The sequence below is a fragment of the Panthera uncia genome, chromosome F2, assembly GCF_023721935.1.
Source record: "Panthera uncia isolate 11264 chromosome F2, Puncia_PCG_1.0, whole genome shotgun sequence".
Lineage (NCBI taxonomy): Eukaryota > Metazoa > Chordata > Mammalia > Carnivora > Felidae > Panthera > Panthera uncia.
This window is the reverse complement of record NC_064812.1, coordinates 65,605,574-65,627,729: the sequence shown is the minus strand read 5'-3', so window position 1 is coordinate 65,627,729 and position 22,156 is coordinate 65,605,574. Positions and strand designations below refer to the sequence as shown.

The 22,156-nt window shown below is 41.2% G+C and overlaps 1 protein-coding gene across 2 annotated transcripts in view; it reads right to left on the bottom strand.

Annotated features, from left to right (window-relative positions):
- CRH (corticotropin releasing hormone) overlaps positions 1–22,156 on the bottom strand; it is a 324,530-nt gene that overhangs the window by 277,461 nt on the left and 24,913 nt on the right. The window lies entirely within an intron of this gene.

Below are 22,156 nucleotides of genomic sequence, written 5' to 3'. Positions count from 1 at the left end.
AAGAAAGAAAGAAAGAAAGAAAGAAAGAAAGAAAGAAAGAAAGAAAGGGAAAGATCCTCCTTGTTATATTATTATTTTAAAAGTTATGTTGGGGGCACCTAGGTGGCTCAGTTAAGTGTCCAACTGGATTTCAGGTCAGGTCATGAATTCACAGTTCGTGAGTTTGAGCCCTGCATCTGACTCTGTGTTAATAGTGTGGAGCCTGCTTGGGATTCTCTTTTTCTCTCTCATTCCCTTTATGTGTCAAAATAAATAAATAAACTTAAAAAAAGTTATGTTGTTAAAAGTTTCCATTTTAACAGGAAAGGAATGTTGAAAGAGTGAATACATACATAGTAGTGCATGTAATTATTGGTACAGTAGCTCCTTGGATACAAATTAGAATCAAAATGTGCTTCAAGGGCAAAAGTGTCAAAGTGGAGAAAAGAACCACTACTCACATCCAGTTAGAAAAAGACAACCCAGTGGTCCTGCTGCTCACTGAGAGGCACCACAGGGCTCCCTGTTCTGGCTCTTCTTGCTGACATTGAACATTAATTAATTACCACATGCCCCCATTAACCATAACAACCAGTTATTTTACCAGCAAAAGATGGTTTTATTTGGGAATAGCAGGGAATCACGATCAAGGACAAGCATACTACTGCAAAAACAGAAGCAAGTAGGCAGAACAAAGGAGAAGAGGGAAGTTGGGAGGGCGATTATAAACAAAAAGCCCATTGGAGTAAACTGGTAGTTTAAGGTATAGTGGCTTTTCATTGGCTGAGTTGTGACTGTCTCTCGTTGGCTGGGCATCTCTTCCTCCAGCTGGGACAGCTGTGTCCACTGCAAGATCTGGCTCTTCCTGTTGGGTCTGCAATTGACAAGTGGTGGGGCCTAAGAGCACCCCCTGCTGGCATCCAACTCTACTCTAAACAAGATATCCTTTTATTAATTTTCACACCCTTGATAAAAGGTTTCGGATGAGCTCGCCAGAAATGAGCACTGGCCAGGAGGGCTGTCATGCTCCTGAAACACCAAAATCTATAGATTTCATTTTTTTTACTTAAAATTGAGTACAAAAAGATATTCCCTAACTTTATGGAGGGAGAGAGACGGAGAGGCTCTCAAATTTTCATCGATTGCTCCCTATGACAAACAGGAGGGATATTATCTTTGCTAGCTTGGATTCTCAGCCTCCCTTGACTAATTGTCTCCCCAGAATTCGTATGTTAAAGCCCTAATTCCCTCAGCATGAGACTGTATTTGAAGGTAGGGCCCATAAAAAGGTATAAGGTTAAAAGGGGTCATGTGTGTGGCCCTTAATCCAATCTGACTGGGTCCTTATAAGAATAGGAAATTTGGACACAAAAGAAACAGCAGAGATGCGTGCACACAGAAGACCATGTGAGGACACAGTGAAAAGGTGGGCCAAGAAGAGAGGCTTCAGGAGAAACCAGACCTACTGACACCTGATCTCGCACTCCCGGCCTCCAGAACTGTGAGGAAATAAGATTCTGTTGTTTAAGCCACCCAGTCTGCAGATTTTGTTATGGTAACCCTAGTAACCTAGGGTTTGCTGGCAAATGACAGTCTTGAAGGATTTACATGAGAAAGGGCTAAGAGCCAGTGGCAGAAAAGAAAGTAATTAGTCAAGAGGCAGGAAAGAGAAGGAAAACCTTGATGTGGCAAGCTGAGTGTAGAGAGTCTTGGGGGAGGTGAGCAGAGAGGGAGAGATTATGGGCAGCTAACAAGCAAGGCCCTGGAAGGTAAAGAGGGGAAGGAGAGTGGTTTGTTTTTAAAGTTTGGCTCTGTGTTATGAATGGAACCCCTTTTGGAGTTTCTTGGGAGATGGCAGTAATGATATAGATTGTTTTAAAATTATTTCTGCATGTCAGACTTTTGCTGTGATACTTTTGCTAAATGCAACACCAAGCCAAGACTGATTCAAACTACAGGGAGTTAAGGTTATAATTACACACACACACACACACACACACACACACACACACACACACACAGTTCACAAAGGCTTCATGAAGGAGGTGACTCCTGTGTTGAACCTTGAAGGAAAGTCAGAATTAGATGAGAAGTAGGAAGTCACAGAGACATTCCAAGTAACATAAACAGCAGGAATGACAGACAGCACAGAGTAAAAATAGGGTGTGCAGAAAATTTTCAACAATTCAGTATTGCTGGAGTGTCACATGCAAGGCAAGAGGTGGTAAGCTGAGGCTGAAGAAGTAAACATGGCTCAAGTCTGGTGCCTTGTTGGAACTTGGAATGTATTCAGAAAGGTGGTAGAAGACCATCAGGGCCTGGCTGGTATGCCACAGACAGATCTGTATTACAGATCGGTCACTTGGACAAGAAGTTAGATTAAGTGGTTACTGATAACAATTATAGAATAAAAAAGATAATTATAAATAATCTAATATTTTTCATCTTTCTCTGTACCTTTTTTAAAATTCTTATTTGGAAATAATTGTAGATTCACATGCAACTGAAAGAAGTAAGATCCCATATACTGTCACCCAGTTTCTCCCAATGGTAACACCTTGCACAATTGTAGTATAATATCACAACCAGGAAATTGACATTGATACACTCCTTGCACCTTACTCAATGTCACCAATTTTACATGAACTCGTTTGTGTATGTGCTTAGTTCTATCAAGTGTTATGTGCAGATTCACGTGACTACCATTACAGGCCACATCTGGAACAGTTCCATCACAAGGATGCCCTGTGCTTCCCTTTTGGAGCCATAGCCACTTCTCTCCCTCTCCAATCCCTGGCAACTACTGATCTATTTCCTATTTCCATAATTTTGTACGTTTGAGTCATGAAACCTTTTGAGGTTGGCTTTTTTCCCACTAAGCATAATTCTCTGGAGATTCACCCAGGTTGCGGTGTCTACCAATAGTTCCTTCTTCTTTTTAAAAAAAATTTTTTTTCAACGTTTTTTATTTATTTTTGGGACAGAGAGAGACAGAGCATGAACGGGGGAGGGGCAGAGAGAGAGGGAGACACAGAATCGGAAACAGGCTCCAGGCTCCGAGCCATCAGCCCAGAGCCCGACGCGGGGCTCGAACTCACAGACCGCGAGATCGTGACCTGGCTGAAGTCGGACGCTTAACCGACTGCGCCACCCAGGCGCCCCCTTCTTTATTACTAAGTTGTATTCCGTGGTGTGGATGTGCCAGTTTGTTAACTATTCAGCCACTGAAGGACATTTTGATTGATTCCAACTTGGGGCTATTACAAATAAAGCTGCTATGAACAATTGTGCACAGGTTTCTGGATGAACACAAGTTTTCATTTCTCTGGGTTAAATGTCTAAGAGGGCCATATGGTAACCACTTGTTTAGTTACATAAGAAACTGCCAAACTGTTTCAGGGGGCTGCACCATTTTACATTCCCACCAGAAACGTGTGAGTTTCCCCACATCCTACCAGCATTTGCTGTTACAACTATTTTTTGTTTTAGCCATTTGGGTAGGCATGCCGTGAGCTCTCCTTGCCGTTTTCATTTGCATTTCTCCAGTGGCTAATGATGTTGAACATCTTTTCAAGTGCTGATTTGCCATCTGTATATCCTCTTTGGTAAATGTCTGTTCATGTCTTTTGCCTATTTTCTAATTGGATTGTTTATGTTTTTACTGTTAAGTTTTGAAAATTCTTTATATATTCCAGATACAAGTCTTTGGTCAAATACAAGGTTTGCAAATATTTCCTCCCAGTCTATTGCTTGTCTTTTCATCTTCTTACAGGATGCTTTTTCACAGAGCAAAAAATTTTAATTTGATTAGGTCCAATGTATCATTTTTTCCTTTTATGCATCATGCTTTTGGTGTCATGTCTAAGAACTCTGACTAGCCACAGATCTAGATCTATGATTTTAGCCTAAGTTTTTCCTAAAAGTTGTGGTTTTATATTTAAGTCCATGATCCATTTTGAGTTAATTTTTGTATAAGGTATGAAACTTAGGTTGAGGTTTCCTTTTTTTTTTAATGTTTATTTATTTTTGAGAGTGCGAGAGAGAGAGAGAGAGAGAGAGAGAGAGAACGAGTGGGGGAGGTGCAGAGAGAGAGGGAGACACAGAATCTGAAGCAGGCTTCAGGCTCTGAGCTGTCAGCATAGAGCCCAATGCGGGGCTCGAACCCACACACCAAACCATGAGTCATGACCTGAGATGAAGTCGGATGCTTTGACTGAGCCACCCAGGCGCCCCGAGGGTTTGCTTTTCATTCCTTATACATGTTCACTTGCTCCAGCACCATATATTGAAAAGATGATCTTTCCTCCATTGGTTTTGTTTTTTTTTTTTCCGCCTTTATCAAAAATCAATTGGGCATATGTGTATGGGTCTACTTCTGTGTTCTCTATCCTGTTCTATATGTCTATCTCTTCACCAATGCCATAGTTTTGATCACTATAGCTATAGAATAGACCTTAGTATTGGTTAAGATGATTCCTATTTTATCCTTCCTTCTCAGAATTGCTATAGCTATTGTATGTCATGTACCTTTCAATATAAATTTTATAGTAAGCTTGCCTATCCCAACAAAAAATCCTACTGTGCCTTTAATAGGAATTGTGTGAAACCTATTGATAATTCAGGGAAACCTGACATCTTTAGTATATTCTTTCAATCCACAAACACAATGTGTTACTCCACTTATTTAGATCAGCATTTCATTTCATCAGCATTTGTAATTTTTAAGACATAGTCCCTAGGCATGTTTTGTTACTTTTATACCTAAGTATTTCATTTCCTTTACATCAATTATAAATGGTGTGTTTTAAAATTTCTGTTTCCACATGTTCATCATTGGTATATATATCTGTGATTGATTTTTGCACATTTATATTATATTCTGCAACACTGCTGAACTCACTAATTAATTCTAGAAGTTTGGGGGTTTTATTTGTTGTTTTTTTTGTAGATTCCTTGAGATTTTCTACATAGGCAATCATGTCATCTGCAAATAGGGACAGTTTTATTTCTTCATTGTTAATAAGTATGTCTTTTTTATGCTTTTCTTGCTTGATTGCACTGGCTAGAACTTCCAGTTCTATGTTGAGTAAGAGTGAGAGCAGTGAGAGGAGTGACAGCAGATATCCTTGCCTTGTTCCTGATCCCAGGGGAAAAGCATCCAGACTTTCACATTACTGTAAGGTTAGCTGTAGAGTTTTGTAGGTGCTCTTTACAAACTGAAAGAATCCGTCATCTTTTAAAAATAATATAATAACATAGTAGCTTTTATTATTCTCTGATGTTTATGCTTAGATAATTTATTGGAGCTGGTTATTTTTGTAATTAATAGAAAAAGCAATCTTCTCTATTCATTATAATCCTGTTAAGGTACCCATGCAGGTATTATAATTTCCATTTTCAAAGAAACCTTTTAAAGATTTCTTTTAAAGAGACTCCAGGGATCAGCAAAACTAAAAGGCAACCGACAAAATGGGAGAAGATATTTGCAAATGACATATCAGATAAAGGGTTAGTATCCAAAATCTATAAAGAGCTTATCAAATTCAACACCCAAAAAACAAATAATCCAGTGAAGAGATGGGCAAAAGACATGAATAGACACTTCTCCAAAGACGACATCCAGTTGGCCAATTGACACATGAAAAAATGCTCAACATCACTCATCATCAGGGAAATACAAATCAAAACCACAATGAGATACCACCTTACACCTGTCAGAATGGCTAACATTAACAACTCAGGCAACAACAGATGTTGACGAGGATGTGGAGAAAGAGGATCTCTTTTGCATTGTTGGTGGGAATGCAAGCTGGTACAGCCACTCTGGAAAACAGTATGGAGGTTCCTCAAAAAACTAAAAATAGAACTACCCTATGACCCAGCAATTGCACTACTAAACATTTATCCACGGGATACAGGTGTGTTGTTTCAAAGGGACACATGCACCCCCATGATTATAGCAGCACTATAAACAATAGCCAAAGTATGGAAAGAGTTCAGATGTCCATTGATGGATGAATGGATAAAGAAGATATGGTGTATTACTCGGCAATCAAAAAGAAGGGAATCTTGCCATTTGCAACTACGTGGATGGAACTGGAGGGTATTATGCTAAGTGAAATTAGCCAGTCAGAGAAAGACAAAAATCACATGACTTCACTCATATGAGGACTTTAAGAGACAAAACAGATGAACGTAAGGGAAGGGAAACAAAAATAATATAAAAACAGGGAGGGGGGACAAAACAGAAGCCACTCATAAATATGGAGAACAAACTGAGGGTTACAGGAGGGGTTGTGGGAGGGGGGATGGGCTAAATGGGTAAGGGGCACTAAGGAATCTACTCCTGAAGTCATTGTTGCACTATATGCTAACTAATTTGGATGTAAATTTTAAAAAATAAAAAAATGAAATTAAAAAAATAAAAAATAAAGGGACTGCAGGGGCACCTGGGTGGTTTGGTTGGTTAGGCAACCAACTCTTGATTTCGGCTCTGGTCATGATCTCACGGTTTGTGAGTTGGAGTCCCTTCTCTCGTTGGGCTCCACACTGGCAGTGTAGAGTCTGCTTGGGATTCTCTCTCTTCCTCTCTTTCTCTCCCTCCCACACCCACCAAATAAATGAATAAACTTAAAAAAAAATAGGGACTCCAAGGGGTAAATTGTCTTGCCCCAACTTACATGCAAATTAGCAGATTTACACTAAGTGCTAGGGAACTAGTTCAATAATATTGACTAGAAACCTAATATTGACAACATGGTTGAACCCTTATGTGCCAGGCACTGTAAGTGCTTTAGGTGTGTTGTCATTTAATTGCTCAAAACAGCCTGATGAGGTAGATATTACTATTATCCCCATTTTACAGATGATAATATCAAGCCTCAGAGAGCTGTATAATTGACCAAGGACATACCGCTAGCAAATGGTAGCAAGTAATTTGAACATAGACACAGATCTTGTTCTTAAAAAAATTTTTTTAATGTTTCTTTATTTTTGAAAAAAGAGAGAGAGACAGAGCATAAACGGGAAAGGGGCAGAGAGAGAAGAAGACACAGAATCCAAAGCAGGCTCCAGGCTCTGAGCAGTCAGCACAGAGCCTGACACAGGGCTCAAACTCATGGACCACGAGACCATGACCTGAGTTGAAGTCGGACACTCAACCGACTAAGCCACCCAGGTGCCCCAACACAGATCTTGTTCTTAACAACCACTCAGTGCCAAATCCTGTGCCAGGTTCTGGGGATACAAAGATGGATAGGAGAGAGTCCCCTGCCCCTGAAGGAGCTAATAATCCAGCAGGAGAAACAGATCAGCATATTTGTAGCTTGGTTCCTGAAGAAGCAAGCCACAGCCCCAGTTAGTAAAATATCTCACAAGTGTTAGAGCAGCTCAATAATATTTATTGATTGGATGGCTAAATGAAAGAAAGGAAGGAAAGAAAGAAGGAAGTAGATAGGAGTGAGGGAAGGAGGAAGGAAGCCATATTCCTGGTTTCTTGGACAAATCTAACACTGTTTGACATATCTTATATAGAAGTTTCTAGTAGAAAGTACTTTCTACTTTCCAGAAGTAGAAAGAGTTCCTTAAGCCCAATCATATACCTACCTCAGCCAGCCTGGTCAGTTTGCACAATTGTGCTGGGTAACAGTGACTAAAAACTATCAAATATAAAGAAAGGGACAGCAATATTATGGAATATCAGAACAACAACAACAACAAAAAAAAAAGATGGCAGGAGCTGGTCATCCAGAAAGAAAAGTAAATCCTTCGCACACAGCTTCATGGAATAGAAGGGCTCAGCCACAACGGCTAAGGAACGGCTGAGCCCATGGTAGGCTTTCCTTTCCAAGTAACTTTGACCACAGGGTTTCCAAAACTCCCACCATCTCACAAGATCTCCAACACCAAGTTCACCTCTCCTTCTTCATAGAGACTCATCCACAGGTAAGGTTTCCTGCAGGGCAGAGACTCTAGGAGACACTGCGGAGAACTGTATTCTCACTACAGTGTCCTTTCTTCCTTCCCATTCCCTAATTTTCCCTCTCCTCCTACCCGTCTCCCTGTTCTTACTCTGGGCTATGCTATGACCACTAGGAAATACTCATTCCCAAAGAGGAAAAAGAAATAGGAGTTAACATTAACTGAGTGTAGGTTGTACAAGTTCTACTCTAAGCACTTTACATATTTTTCAGTGTTGTCATTTCAACAACTTTCCTATTACAACCAACTTATTATACCTTCCTCTTCACCCCAAACACATACACAACCCCCTTGGCTCAGGCCTACCACCTTTCACTTGGATTACGGCAATCACCTTCTTAATGGTTTCCCTGCCTCCATTTCTTAACCCCCTGCAATCCATTTCCCACACTACCCCCAGGGTAGTTTTTATAAAACACAAATTGTCTGACCATGTCTTTCCTTTAATTAAAATCCTTCAGTGGCTTCTCATGTCCTTCAAGAGAGGGCACACACTCCATATCAAGCAGGCAAGGCTGCCCCTGCCTCCCTGCCCAGACTCCTGTCTCCACATGGACACTTCACTGCCGCATCACCCTCCTCCCTAGGGGTCTCCTCCAAATTCCCATGATATTCTCTGTGTGCCTCTACTTATCACTGTTTCTTGTTGTTCTTAAATACATCTTATTCTTTGTGCAATCATGTATTTCCTTGTCTATCTCCCCCTTTAATCTGTTAACAGAGGGTAAAAGACTTTGTCCTAATCATCTCTAGATCCTTATCACTTAGCATGACAGCAGTAAGTCATGGATAACTTGGCAGAAAAGAATGGGAAGGAGAACATGAAACAATTAGCCTGATTTTTTTCCTACTCAGACAATCTGACTTTTCATTGGCCAAAGTCTTGAACTTTTCAAGTAAATAAATGCAAAGACTGCATGTCCCAGACCCTCAGCTACAATGAACAAGCAGTAGAACTGATATCTCTTGCCCATTTATATCCTGATATAAAAACAACCTGGCAAGAAGCAAAAAGTATTCTAGGATGTCTTTTAAAGTCCTGGTCCATTGAGAATACTGGGAGGGTAGCCTGGGGTGGGGGGGGTCCACAGAATTTAGGAGCCCCCTCTTACAGAGCAATGCACAGAGAACCCCCTAGCTAGGCCAATGAGGGACAACTTTGTAAAGAACAGACAACTATTTACCCACACAAAAGAAAATCTTCCTACCATTAGTAACACCATTAACATCTTAGCAGCTTTTCCATTATGAATCTGACATTTCCTTTTTCTTCAAAGCCCAATTTGAGTGCTTTTGATTTTTTTAATGAAATAAAGCCATCAACACACAATAAAAGCTATGCACTATTTATAATTAGAGGTCTCTAGAGTATGTTTTATGTTACAGAAAAGATTGAATTTCTAGGCCTTCCCTTTTAAATCTCTTAAAACCTTCAGCTTTAGAATGAGAGACTCAAACTCTTCTCTAGGGTCTTAACTTTTATGGGGCTTATTACTTTTTTATCCCCTCTAAAACTCTAAATCCCTTCAACATAGCTTGGTTCCTTCCATGGCTGAATTGGCAGCAGGCTGATCTTTTTATTGGTGGGTAATGGATTTAGTTTGAGTGCTGACACGGGAACAATGAGAGGATAAACAATTCCATTTGTGGCCATGAAATCCCCCATCTGTTGAGTGGTTCATGACTGAAGAGCGCTGGGCAGAGACAGATGAATGAGCCCGCCACGCCCGATGTTAATGACATCCGTCATACAAGCTGAACATGTGGCTTCATAAATCAAGAGCTAATAGCAACTCTGGTTGCTCATGTCATTAACTCGCCAGCCACTTAAATACCTAAGAATGTACCATAAAGTTGAGCATAGAGACCTGATTTGCAATTCTGATCTCACCAAAAAACCAGAGGTAGCAAGGGAAGGCAAAGTCGTTTTTCTAAGTAAAAACAAAAAAAGAAAGAAAGAAAGAAAACTCTTTCAGATGCAGCATGCTTAAATATTTGCAGATGAGATATATGATACCTCAGATATATTGATATCTGGAATTGGTTTCCAAATACAATAAATGGGGGGAGTGGACAGAGATACAGATGAAAAAAAAGATGGGCCATGAGTTGATCATTGTAAAAGCTTGGTGATGGGAATCTGGGAGTTCCTTATAATACATTCTTCACTTTTTCATATGCTTAAAATTATTCACAATGAAAAGTTTTGTTTTGTTTTGTTTTGTTTTTAATTTAAGATATGGAGGGGGGATGCCTGGGTGGCTCTGTCAGTTCAGCATCCAACTTGAGCTCAGGTCATGATCTTGCGGTTCTGGAGTTCTAGCCCGCATCACGCTCTGCACTGACACTGCAGAGCCTGCTTGGGATTTTCCCTCTCTCTGCCTTTCTCCCACTCTCATTTTCTCTCTTTCAAAATAAATAAATAAATAAAATTTATAAATAAATAAATAAATAAATAAATAATTGAGGATATGGGAGTTTCCATTATTTAGCATAAACATTTTTACCACATTCTTTTTCTTTAATTATTTTTGAGAGAGAGAAAGACAGTGAGTGGGAGAGGGCAGAGAGAGAGGAAGACAGAATCCCAAGCAGGTTCCAGCACAGAGCCCAACTCCGGGCTCGAACTCATGAACCATGAGATCATGACCTGAGCCTAAAACAAGAGTCAGACGAAACCAAGAGTCAGACACTTACCCCACTGAGCCACCCAGGCACCCCTTGCCAAATTCTCTCTTAAAGAAGAAGAAAAAAAAAAAAAGCTATACTCACACAACAGCTCAAGCATTTAACATAGCAAGTAAGTCATCATCACCAAAGAGGAAAGCAACACATTTCAGAGGGAGGAGATCAGGCAACACCCGCTATGAGTTTTCAGGAATCCACATCACTTGAAGTTCAAGCTCTACTGCCAGGAGATTACTATGTTTGGGAAGTCTCAACAGTCTTCCCACCCCTCACCCTTTTTATTTTCCACTGCAGTGAGTTACCTATTGTCACCATCACTTCTGCATTTTGTGGCTTTTCATGCATGTTCAGTCTTTAATTTGGGGGCTTTTGTAAAGAAATGGAAAATGAAAGAACAAATGGAAAGGAAAGCAACAAAAGGAAAATGATACTGCCCTCTGCAAAGGACTGTTCAGTTCATTTCTGTTAGGTAAAGCCTCCTAATGTCACCCAGGGTACATTGTCTCAAGTTCAGCTGGATTCCCAGAGGAAGCTCTAGATATGTCTCTATCAATCCTGATATTGTTGGAAGTCTTGAAGAGGAGAAAGAGAGAAAAATCCAGGCCCCTATTAGCCTCCCAACTCCCAAATTATATACAAATAGAGTGTGGCTATACTGAGAACTTACTCTGTGCCCAACACTGCATTGGGCACTGGAGTTAACACAATGAATAGGGCACACAGCTTTTTGGAGGCAGGCAGACAAAGAAACAATCCATCACTACTCAGTGTAGTGCTACAGTGAAGTCCAGACCCCTGACCTGCCTCAGGAATCTTCCAGTAAAAGTGATGCTGAAACTGAGAATGTCAAGTGCAAAGCCCAAGAGCCAGGGGAGATTTGGCAGGTCGAGAACCTGTGTTGTCTGATATGGTGACCACTAGCTACACATGGCTATTGAGCTCTTGAAGTGTGACCAGTCCAAGTTGAAACGTGCTGTAATATAGGTGTAAAATACATACCAGATTTTGAAGACTTAGCATAAAAAAATAATATATGTCATTAGGATTATTATATTGATTATATAATAAAAAGATAATATCTTGGATCTTTGAGGTTAAATAACATATATTATTGGGGTGCGTGGGTGGCTCAGTTGAGCATCCAACTCTTGATTTCAGCTCAGGTCATGATCCCAGGGTCATGGGATAGAGCCCCTGCATTGGGCTCTATGCTGAGTGTGGAATCTGCTTAAGATTCTCTCTCTCTCTCTCTCTCTCTCTCTCTCTCTGCCCTGCTTGTGCACTCTCTCCCTAAAATAATTTTTTTTAACCCATATATTGTTAAAGTTAATTTCACTTATATCTTTGAACTGTTTAAGTGCGACTACTTTAATGTTTTAAATTACATATGTGGCTAGAATTATATTTCTATGGGACAGTGCTGTTCTAGTGGCTCTGTGTAAAATGGGGGAACATTATGGGTTGAGAGCCACCTTGAAGGAACTGAGAGACTGTACAGTCCTCTGGTATCAGAAAAGGGACAAGAGTCATTAACATTTCCCTTAAATATCAAACTTCAGTTTCAAAACTTAGGTCCTGATCCATAATGCATACTGTGGTTGCCACCCAGATTCTCCTGGACCAACACACTCTTCCCCCAGCTGCTTAGTATTGGTGGCTGACAGCTCACAGCTGACTTCACACCAGAGCTTGTCCTCCACTGGGAAGAACTACATTGCCCAAGATCATGCCCTTCCCAAGGTGGCCTCCAACCAGTGCCAGTCAATAGGTAGTCAATTAGGAGGCCTGACCAACTAACTTGAACCAGCTTGGGTAACTCTGAAGGCTGCCCAGGTTCAAAGTTCCTTCGTGGGGTTGGCCAAATTCCTTGTTGGGACCACATGGCATCCCAGCAGCTACCTCTGGCTGACCCCACTTCCTTCACTTCGCCCCCAAGTGTTGATCCTGCAGGTCCTCGTCAGCAAACTTGCTACCTGCAAATTTCATCTCAGAGTCAGCTTCCTGGGAACTGTATCTACAACATGATCTGCCCTCCAAATCTCTTTCTTCTCTTGGTTCCATCTTTAACTCCTCTCTTTCTCTCATACCCACAGCCTATTGGTCAGAAATCCTACTGGCTTTACCTTAAACTATGTCCAGAATGTGACTAGTTCTCACCTCATCTCCCACCACTGCCCTGATCCAAGCCCCTATAGTATTGCAATGGCCTCCCAATGCCTCTCCCTGCTTCTGCCCTTGTTGCCCTTCAGTCTCTCTCAACAGAGTAACCAGAGTGAAGGTCTCAAGCCAGACCATGGCTCAGCTCGGCTCAAAGCCCACCTGTGACCTCTCGTTCCACTCAGTAAAAGCTAAATCCTTGTTATGGTCTGGCATGACTAGGACAATCCCAGTTTATACCTGATTGCCCAGAGTAATTTTAATAGCAATTGCTTTCTCCATCAAAAGTAGCCTAGTTTGGATTATAAACTACAGAGTTAGCCTACCTATAAGGCCCTTTATGTAGCTAGCTGCCTGGTGGCCTCTTGGGCCTCATCTCCTGTCTCCTTGTCCACTCTACTCCAGTAAGTCCAGAACATTCTGCAAACAGGTAGACAAACTTCTGCCTCAGGATATTTGCACTTGCTGTTGCCTTGCCTAAGTGTTCTTCCCTCAGTTATTTGCAGGCTAACTTCCTCGTGCCTCTCAGGCTATTCAAAACCATTTTTGGGGATGAGATCTTCCTTGGCCACCCCTTTTAAATTTTCAAATCAACCCTTTATTTCCTTCTTCCTTACTGTATTTTTTCTCCTTTTTTACCTTTTTATAATTTATACATTTACATTTTACTCATTTATTCTGGTGTCTCAGTCCATTCAGGCTGCTGTAATAAAATATTACAAATGGGTGGCTTATAAACAGTAGAAATTTATATCTCACAGTTCTGGAGTCTGGAAAGGCCAAGATCAATGCACCAGCTGGTTGTGTTCTGATGAACACTATTCCTGGTCCATAGCTGATGCTTTCTCACTGTCCTTATATGCTGGAAGGGGCTAAGGAGCTCTGTGGGGTTTCTTTTATAACACTAATCCCACACATGAGAGCTCCACCCTCATGACCTAAGCACCTCCCAAAGGTCCCACCTCCTTATACCATCACATTGGGCATTAGGATTTTAACATGAATTTTGGCGGCATAAACATTCAGACCATAGCAGCTGGTTATCATCTGTCTCTTTCAATAGGATGTAAGCTCCATGAGTTTACACTTCATCATCCTCAGGGCTTGATGCATTGTAGGTGTTCAATAAATAGCAGTTTGGAAGAATGAATGAATGAAATATGGATGAACTTCAAAAAGTTTATGCTAAATGAAAGAAGCCCGACACAAAGCTCACAAATTGTATGACTTCAGTTATATGAAATATCAGAATATATAAATTTGCAGACACAAAATATAGATTAATCGTTGCTAGAAGCTGGAGGAAGGGGGCCTGGGGAATGACTGTTTAATGGGTGCAGAGTTTCCTTTTGGGGTGATGAAATGTTTTGCAACTAGGTAGTGGTGACAGTACGGATGATAGCACAACATTGTGAATATACCAATGTACGTATGCTTTAAATGTATGCTTTAAAATAGTGAATCCCAGGGGTGCCTGGGTGGCTCAGTTGGTTAAGCATCCGACTTCAGCTCAGGTCTTGATCTTGTGGTTCATGAGTTCAAACCCCACATCGGGCTCATGCTGACAGCTCAGAGCCTGGAGCCTGCTTCAGATTCTGTGTCTCCCTCTCTTTCTGCCCCTCCCCTGCTCACTCTCTCTCTCTCTCTCTCTCTCTCTCTCTCTCAAAAAATAAACATTAAAAAAAAAAACTTTTTTAAATAGTGAATTTCATGTTATGTGAATTTGACCTCAATAAAAAAAAAAAGAGCAAAAACTCAAATATGAATGAACAGTTGTGGAATGGTGAGGGAGGTCTGGACATCTCAGGATTTTGCTGTATTCAGTACTGAATGGGGAGTGATGAGAGGTGTTATACCTTCCTCAGGCCACAGGAGGACAGCCTAAGAACCATGGTAAAGCTCATTTTCTTTTCAGGGCAGGGAGAACGCGCCCTACAGAATGAGAATGACCTTCTCATTCATGCCATGTTTCAGCAACCATATTAAATGCCTACCAAGTCGAACCATGATCCACTCTGAACCATACAGAGCCCTGTGACAGCACCCCAAAGAAGAAATCAAGCTGCAATAACAGGTCATGCAAAATCTCTGCATATCATTTTCAAATGATTTTCTTCCAAATAAATGTGATATGATAGATTTCTCATGATTCCTGAACTTTTTCTCTGGATGAAATTGTTGCAGTGTCTCAGAGCACAAGCTTTGGGGCAGGCTGCCTGGGTTTCGATCCTGGCTCAACATCTGAACAGCTAACAAACCTTAGATCAGTGGTGCTCAACCAGGGGTGAATTTGCCAGCTGCCCCTCCCCCCACCAGGGGACATTTGGTATAGTGTCTGGAGACAAGTTTAATTATTAAACTGAAGGAATGCTCTATTGGCAGCTAATGGGTAAAGGCCAGGGATGCTGCTAAAAATCCTGCAATGCACAGGACAGACAGTCCCCACAATAATTACCTGGCTCCAGATTTTGATAATGCCACTGTTGAGAAACCCTGTCTTAGAGCAATCAGTAAGCTATTTGGGGCATCGGTTTTCTCATCTGCTAAATGGTGATACCAGCACTGGGCCTACTTACAGGTTTGTGGTAATAAGTAAAAAGTGAGCAAAAGGCTCAAGCATAGTGCTTGGCACATAATAAGTGCTATTTTTTTTTTAAGTATTATTAGGCTAAGCCTATGTCTGATTATCTTGATTACTACAGAACCTAATAAGACTGGGTGAATTTGTCTTCTGCCCCTCCTCCAGCCTTAGCTGCAAGCTTCTAACACAGGAGCATCACTGATCACTAGGAGATGGAGTACGTTCATCACCAGGCCAGAAAACCCACTGCGATAGTTGTGCCTGATTTAGCAAATAAAACTATAGGATGCCCAGTTGCATTTGAATTTTAGTAAAAAACAAATAATTTTTTATGTAAGTATGCCCCATGCGATATATGGGGCATATGTCTTATGCTAGAAAACCATATACTTATACTATACTAGAAAAACTTTTTGTTATTTATCTTAAATTAAAATGGAACTGGGTAACCCGTATTTTATCTGATCACCCTACCCTCCAAGCACCTGCCCTCTGACAAAGAGAGTCTTTTACACACACAAAGAACGTCAATTTGCATAAGTTAAAGATTGAAACCATCTCTTTCCCTCAGAGGAACTGAAAGGTGAATGTTACACCCGCTAAAATTACAAATGTACCTCCAATTTTACAAAATGAGCCACTGAAGATTGAACACAGAGACCCCTCAAGTCTGCACAGAATAGCACTGTGGGGTTCTAAGGAGTCATGACTGACCTGGATTAGGGACACTCTACTGAAAAGTGGTAGTAGGTCCGCCTTGCCAGATTGTGGTAGGACTAACGTATAAAGCGCCTGGTACATAACAGGTGTTCGACAGTGATATCTTCAACATGGTGTCAACACACAATGGGGTTCTTAAATGTGGAGTGAATGGATGAATGCTGTACAGCATGAGCCAGGGACCATAGGCCACCATTCATGTTGAGGGGCTACCACCCCTCTGCCAGCCACTAAATCCACATCCCCTGGGTGCCTTTAACGCCACATACTCCTAAGAACCACTCCAGATCTTTGGAATCAAAAAAAAAAAAAAAAAAATGGGAGTGCAGCCCAGGCTATATCAAGTGGCTTAGCAGGTCTGATAGGCAATCAGGGCTAAGAACCACGAGTCCAAAATTGGAGGATGGCTCTGTCAAGAGTGGTTCTCAGGGGCGCCTGGGTGGCTCAGTCGGTTAAGCCTCCGACTTCGGCTCAGGTCACGATCTCGCGGTATGTGAGTTCGAGACCGGCGTCGGGCACTGTGCTGACTGCTCAGAGCCTGGAGCCTGTTTCAGATTCTGTGTCTCCCTCTCTCTCTGACCCTCCCCCGTTCATGCTCTGTCTCTCTCTGTCTCAAAAATAAATAAACGTTAAAAAAAAATTTTTTTTAAAGAGTGGTTCTCAAACTGGAGAGAAGATCAGAGGCCCTGGAGAGCTTTTTAAAACACAGATTGGGGCGCCTGGGTGGCGCAGTCGGTTAAGCGTCCGACTTCAGCCAGGTCACGATCTCACGGTCCGTGAGTTCGAGCCCCGCGTCAGGCTCTGGGCTGATGGCTCAGAGCCTGGAGCCTGTTTCCGATTCTGTGTCTCCCTCTCTCTCTGTCCCTCCCCCGTTCATGCTCTGTCTCTCTCTGTCCTAAAAATCAATAAACGTTGAAAAAAAAAAATTTAAAACACAGATTGCTGCATTCTGAGAGTTTCTGCTTTAGCAGGCAGGGTGGGCCTGAGAATTTGCATGCCCCCAGGTGATGCTGCTGCTGCTGTCTGAAGACAATTTGAGAACAACCTCACTCCATCCAAGCCCCAGCTGCACATTATAATCATCAGGGGTGTTTTTAAATACCTAGGCCTTGGCCCTGGAGAATCATATTTAAATGGTCTGGTGAGGGACCTGAGCCCCTCATAATTCTAGTGCCTCTGGGCCAGGGAATATCCGCTCTCCTAAAGTGAGCTTTTGCTCTAACTCAAAAGCGTGCCCTAGCACCAACAACAAGGGCTTCACAGGGCCCCTTAGAAACTCAGTCTCTCAGGCCCCACCCCACCTTAGACCTGTGGAATCAGAATCTGCATTTTAACAAGCCATTAATTCCTATCACATTGAAGTCTGAGAAGCATTGCTTAGGATTCAACCTAAATGAAACTTCTTCTAACAGGACTCCTCCTAGTACCTTTGTGAAGGTAGATCTCCAGAACTCTGAGGTTGGAAAAACACAGAGCTAGCACCACTCAGCCCTTCCCATCAGCCAGATAGGTAGTCAAGCATGCAATAAATAAAGTCTTCCAGTACATTCATTGCCTGCCCTTGGAGTAAGTGTTGAGGCAAAATTTTTAAATGAAAGTAAGTAGGCGTCCAAGTCCCAGGGGTGTAGACTCCTCATCGGTGACTTCCCAGAATCTGAGAGAAGCGGATCCCAGACCAGGACAGACTGCCTTACTTAGGCTTAGGGGCAGAGAATGCTACCAGTATTATAAGTGCAGTGTGCACTCGCGTTGCGTACAGATTATGGAGTTTATGTCCCAAAACGAGGTCTCAGCCATGCACCCCTTCATGGATTGGAAAGTACCTGGGCTAGGAGCCCCATAACTGTCTAGTATGATCAAGATTCTTAGCTCAGAGCCCAAAAGCCAAACAGTATCATTAGCAAAAATTTAATAAGTATTGCCTAGGGTGTGGGGAATAAGCCCCTCATATCCAATTGGTGAAAGTGTCAACTCATACAGAATTATTGGAAAGCAATGTGGAAAAATCCCTCAAAACTTCAAATGCCCATATGCTATGACCCACACTCCCACAACTAGATATGTATCCTACCAAAAAAAAAAAAAAATTAGAAGATATGTATAAAGATATATACATAAGAATGTTCTTTGCAGCATTGTTTCTAATTTTTTTAAATAAGCTATAACATCTATCAAGAAAGGAATGGATAAATTCTTATAGAGCAGTAGTCTTCTGCACATTTATTTTAAAAATGGAAACTATAGGGGCGCCTGGGTGGTTCAGTCGGTTAAGCGTCCAACTTCAGCTAACGTCATGATCTCACAGTTCATGAGTTTGAGCCCCATGTTGGGCTCCGTGCTGACAACTCAGAGCTGGAGCCTGCTTTGGATTCTCTCTCTCTCTCTCTCTCTCTCTCTCTGCCCCTCCCTTGTTCATGTTCTGTCTCTCTCTCTCAAAAATAAATAAGCATTTAAAAAAATTTAAAACAAGGGAACTATAGGGGCACCTGGGTGGCTCAGCTGGTTAGGCGTCGACTTCAGCTCAGGTCATGATCTTGTGGCTCGTGGGTTCAAGCCCTGTGTCAGGCCCTGTGCTGACATCTCAAAGCCTAGAGCCTGCTTCAGATTCTGTGTTCTCTCTCTGCCCCTCCCCCACTTGTGCTGTCTCTCTCTGTCTCTCACAAACAAATAAATGTAAAAAATAAAAAATAAAAATAAATTAAAAAAACAAGGGAACTATAAATGTTCACACATGAACAGATGCATGCATGCATGTGTATGTGTAGTACAACAAATCTGGAAATGCACCACCAATCTGTAAACAATGATTGCTTTTAGGAAGTGAGGCTAGAATAGGGGAAGTAGATTTCACTTTTTCTGTATACATGTCTATATTTTTTGAATGTGTTATAAAAAGCATGTATTATTTTTATTGTTTAAAAAACATTTGCAACAGGTAAAAATGATTTCTTCAGAATTGTTTTTCTCTAGGTGTGTTTCCTTACATTAGCTCATTTAGTTCTGTGTTTCAGGCTTATTCATTAGACTTAATACAACATACTCTAATTGACTAAATTTGGGCTTTTTTAGAAAAAAAATAATCCAGCCTGGATTCCTTGAGATTAAATCCAGGTGACCCTGATTGGCTTCTGGGTACCCTAGAGGGTTCTTAATTTTAATTTAGTATCAGGTCTTTGAAACTACATTTGTGTCTTTTAGCCCCTGCCCTTTACTATTACCTCTTAATAAGCATGTGGTTAACCAAAACTCCAAATTTCTTTTTAATAAAATAGTGCTAAACCAGGTCACCCCAATTCTGTATAATTTTTTAATATAAAGGTAAATGTTTACATTTAGTTTTATTAAATTCCGTGTATGTTTTATTACCTACAGTCTGTTAACATAATTTCAGTCTGTTAACATAATTTTGGACCTTGCTTTCAATTGCATTATATATTCCTCTAAATATTCTATTATTCAAAAATTTAATCAATGTGGAGATTATAAAATTTATAGACATGTCTTTTAGACAGTACTATTTTTAGCTTAAAGTGACCAAAACCTACTTAAACAAAAAGGACCTTTATCAGGTAGAGACCTAGGTATTTCACTGACCCCAAAGTAGGAATGACACTAGGCCAGAGAGAGAGAGAGAGAGAGAGAGAGACAAGGCAAGAAATGGAAAGTTATCAAATTGGAGCATTTTACTCTCCCTCCCTGATCTCTGTCTCTTCATGCTCTTTCTCAATCTCCCATACCCACCCCTTACTCTCTCAATGCTTTCCTTACCCTTAACCCCCCATCTCTCCCACTGGCTCTCACCCACCTGTGCAGGTAACAACAGACCCACCAAGTGTAGGTCAAGGTGAAAGTACTTGCTTCCTTCCCCCAGGTAAAACTCTTTACCCTGGATTTGCATTGAGGCCTCAGGCCCCTTCCAGACCATGGGCTCCATTTATTTCCACTGGCTTCCCCTCAATGTCATCCCCATTGACCCTGAGAACCACCTAGATATTGATAGTTTATACCTTCCTTCTAGCCCCAGGTTAAGATCCAATTTCTGTTTCCAGGAAGTAGCAGTCTGGGTTAGGTGTCTACCTGGTCCAATCAAATGTGGTCAAGGGGACAAATTCTGATAGAATAAACATGGCTTCCCAGAGCCATCCTCTGTGGCTGGGTGCAATTTTGAAACAATTGTTATACTGACAACTAACTGATGAGTAAATGCCCCAAATTTGTCTACTCTAGAAATAGCAGTGGACACCAAGTCCAAATCTAAGAGGGGCTCTGAACCCCCAGATTCAAACTAGGGGGCAAGGCTTTGGAGGTAAAGAATGGAATATAATTTAGTGATTAAGTACATTGACTTTGGAGTCAAATTAGTTATTACATCCTAATTCTGCCATGAACTAGGTATTTTAATCTTGGACAAATTATTCAATCTCTTCAGGCCTCAGTTTCCTCACCTATAAAATGGCAAAAATAATAGCTAATCTCATTGGGTGGCTGTAGATATTAAGTGAGATTAGGGGCGCCTGGGTGGCTCAGTCGGTTGAGTGACCGACTTTGGCTCAGGTCATGATCTCACAATTTGTGAGTTCAAGCCCCATGTCAGCCTCTGTGCTGATGGCTTGGAGCCTGGATCCTGCTTCGGATTCTGTGTCTCCCTCTCTCTCTGCCCCTAACCCACTCGCATTCTGTCTCTGTCTCTCTCAAAAATAAATAAAACATTTAAAAATAATAAGTGAGATTATATATCATGCTTCCTAACTCCTAACAAGCATTTGATAAATATCAACTGTCATTATTTTTTTATTTTAAATTTTTTTTAACATTTATTTATTTTTGAGAGACAGAGAGAGACAGAGCATGAGCAGGGGAGGGGCAGAGAGAGAGAGAGAGAGAAGGAGACAGAATCTGAAGCAGGCTGCAGGCTCTGAGCAAGCTGTCAGCACAGAGCCTGATTAGGGGCTCAATCCCACAAATTGTGAGATCACGACCTGAGCGAAGTTGGATGCTCAACCGACTGAGCCACCCAGGTGCCCCTCAACTGTCATTATTAATATGATTACATCATCATTACCAATATGAAGAAGTCTGTCACCGTGTAAAGAAAGGCAGTGGGTTTGACATAATACACATACATCTCAGCCATACCTTGTTTGTGTGTGTGTGTGTGTGTGTGTGTGTATATATACACACACACATATATATGGGTGTGTGTATATATATATATATATATACACATATATATGGAAAATATAAGACAAAATATAGGATATATATATATTACTCCATATAAATATAGGATAATAGAATATATAGGATAAGATATATTAGTATATTTAGGATAACAAAAACATAATCTTCCTGTAAATCTAATCTTCCTGTAACACCTTGAGTGTCGGGGCATTGCTTGTCACCATGTCTCTGCAAGCACCTGCAAGGTTGTACACGGCTCTCTAGAACTGTCAGCCTTGTTACATACGGGCATGAGGCGAAAAGGCTCTGGAAAAATAGTCCTTTTGTTTAAAATAGAAACATAGAAGGAAGCCAAATTAACACACAAATTACTGAATATCCTGTTATTGGGGAGGGGGGGCAGGGGGGGAGCCCCTTCATTTCTAAAATGAAGAGAGTAATTGCTGGTACCAAAATTCATGTTTCCTTTTGGGTGAAATTCTCCAGCCAAGCTTGGCGTTAACCAAGTCGGCAATTTCACTTCATCATTACTTCACAAAAGACTTCCAAAATCACTGCGACAGACAGGCAAAATAAAAATGTTAAATACATCCTGGCTGGGAGGGGACTGAAGCCTCCACACTCAATCAAAGGTTTACAATAATAGGATTCATAAAAAAAAAAAAAAAAAAAAAAAAAAAAAAAAAAAAAAGACAGATGGGATTAGAAAATGTTGCAGTGAAGACTCTGGAATGAGATGAGATCACAGCACCAGCCTGTCTTTTGTGGACCTGCACAATGATCCCCGAGCCAGACTGGATTAGGAAACCTCGCGACTAGGGGTTCAGAGAGAGGCTTCCGGTTCCCGGCACTTTGGGGGAAAGAAGGCTG